Consider the following 2539-nt stretch of genomic DNA (forward strand, 5'->3'; position numbering starts at 1 on the left):
AAATGTCCCGACCTTGCAAGGCTGTGAGGATTGTAGAGCACGTGTGTAAAGGGTCTTGCAAAAGCAGGTGGACACTGGTATCCTCTGTCATGATGATGTTACCCCAGTGGGCAATGTTCAGATGAATTTGCTTCAAACTTTTCACACTGATTTTAAAGAGCCAAACTCACATCTATCATTCTCTGCACAAAAGGAAAGGAAACTGACTCTGCACATTCAGATATCAACCATGCACTGTGAGGGCTTCAGGAAGTGGGGGATTGTGGACATTTGGCAGGAGGGAACACCTCCTCTTTCTGAGGAAGAATCTGGAAGCTGGTCTTCCCCCTCCAAGAACAAGTGGAGGCACTGAGACTTTATGCAAAGGCAATGCTGAGCCATGGCCATGGGCATTTCTGGGGGATCCTGGTAATGGAGACTGTTCCAAGTGTCCCCAAAGAGATGGAAAATGAAACATGGAGACAGTCACTGTGGGGGAGTCATGCATAATAAACATGCTTGTGGCCACCTTACGATACCACTAAGTTGCCAAGATACATAAAGTTGACATTTGAGTTCTATTTTTATAAAATTGTTCTAGATTTATGGCAATATATACGTGTGTATTATAGCCTTTTGATTTTAAGTTATAGTTTTGTGCTTTAAAGAAATATGTATGACTAAAGAACTGTATATTGAAAGCACTATATTCAAAATATTTAAAGACCATAAGTCCATATTCAATAAAAAGTAATACCAAGAAAGACGGTGTTAGCCATTGTTTCTAAACAGAAATGGTATTCAAATTTTGTTATAAGTTCTGTGAACTGGGTCAACGATCTGTTTGGCTTTGTCTGAGGTCAGCAGCAGTGGTGGACATCTGAAAGATACAGGGTTCAGGAGAGAAAGAGAGGCAGGAATTTAGTCTCTCCTAGTGTGTGGCATGGGGAAAGGGTGAAGGGCAGAGAGGCTTCAGGGGGTTTTTGTGATCATGTTGGCAGAAATCTGGGTGTAGAGATGGGTGTCTGCACATAAGCCTGCACCAACATGCATAGACAGAATGGAGTGGAGGGGAAAGCACCAGGCTCAGAGATGGGATGACTGGATGATAAATCTGTTCTATCTCCAACTCTGGGGATTGATATGTTTAACATTAGAAAGGAATAAAAATACAGGGAAGGTACATGTAGTTCAGGAAGAAGAGATTAGAGAGAATGAGGGAAAGCACTATTCGAAGAGGAAATCATTAGGAATATTCCAGAATCAAAGAAATATGTTATTCTAAAATTCTTGGGTCAAAGAAGAAATAATAATGGAAATTTAGAAATACTTTGATCAGAATGATAATAAAGATACCTTATATCAAAACCTCTGGGATACAGCAAAACTGATGCCTTGAGGAGAATTTTAACCTTAAAATACATCAGAAAAGAAGCAAGACTGAAAATCGATGAGCTAAGTGTAACTTACAAAGTAAGAAAAAGAGTCAGGCCCTAAACTTAAGGAAAGTAGAAGGAACAGTAAAGTCAAAAAGTAACAAAGGGAGGACAACTATCAGTGAAGGAGAAAACAAAGTTAAAGAGAAGTTAAACAAAAGAAAATGGGGTTCTTTGACCATGCATTCAATGGAGGGTGGGGAGCCAAGCCACAGTTAGAGCCATGTGTGGTACACATTGGCCTGACCATTGCCTCTGCAGGATTTGCAGACCATTATGGCTGGCAAGCCATGAAACATATGAAGCCTCAAGTAAAACAAGTTTTTCAAAATCTACTAAAATCTGCCTCTAGTGGTGGCATTATAGAGATGTGTTTGAACCCAAAATGATAAAACAAGAAGCAACATAATATGAGGTGTAGATGCAAACCTACAGCCAATAAAGGAAAAATAGGAGATATTCACCAATGAACTATGCTTTTAAATCACCCAGACAAGGGAAGATCTCCTTATAGAGCAGCCCAAATCCATGAAGCTAAAGATTTACAAGAAGGTCAAGCTAAAAAATGAAGAAAGTGTGTCATGAATTTTAAGTTCTTGTTAGTTTAGGTGTATGAGTGCCAGCTTTTAATGATAAAATGCCTCAAAGCTACAAATTTAGAAATGATTTAGCTCAGGCTTTCAAGCAAAGCCTTGGTATAAGCTTCTTCTTTAAATATGAGTATTTTAAATCAGCTTATAGACTAGTTGGAGTTTTAACACTCAGAAATTATGAGTAAATACATATGGTTTGAATAGAAATAGTGTTCATTATTCATTTAGCAAATAATTTGTTACCTATGTCAAGGCAAAATGAATGCAACAATCATTGGCTTTCAAGGAGCCCCCAATCTAATGGATATTGATAAACCCATAATTAAAATACAATGTGATAAATATCTTTTTAAAGTTGGTTCTTTAAAAAGAATAACAAAATAAACAAATCTCTGGTAAAACCAATAAAAAGAGAAATTCAGAAATAATATAATGAATAAAAGGTAGATACTACTGCAGTAGACATTATAATGATAACCAGAAAATATATCAACTACTTAATGCCAGTAAATTTGAGAATTAGATAAAAAT

General features: G+C 37.1%; 1 pseudogene; it reads left to right on the forward strand.

Moving 5' to 3' along the window:
* Positions 1 to 1579: 1579 nt before the first annotated feature.
* On the forward strand, positions 1580 to 1984 carry LOC132016449 (mitochondrial import inner membrane translocase subunit TIM14-like; annotated as a pseudogene).
* The last annotated feature ends 555 nt before the right edge of the window (positions 1985 to 2539 follow it).

This window comes from Mustela nigripes, chromosome 4 (genome assembly GCF_022355385.1).
Source record: "Mustela nigripes isolate SB6536 chromosome 4, MUSNIG.SB6536, whole genome shotgun sequence".
Lineage (NCBI taxonomy): Eukaryota > Metazoa > Chordata > Mammalia > Carnivora > Mustelidae > Mustela > Mustela nigripes.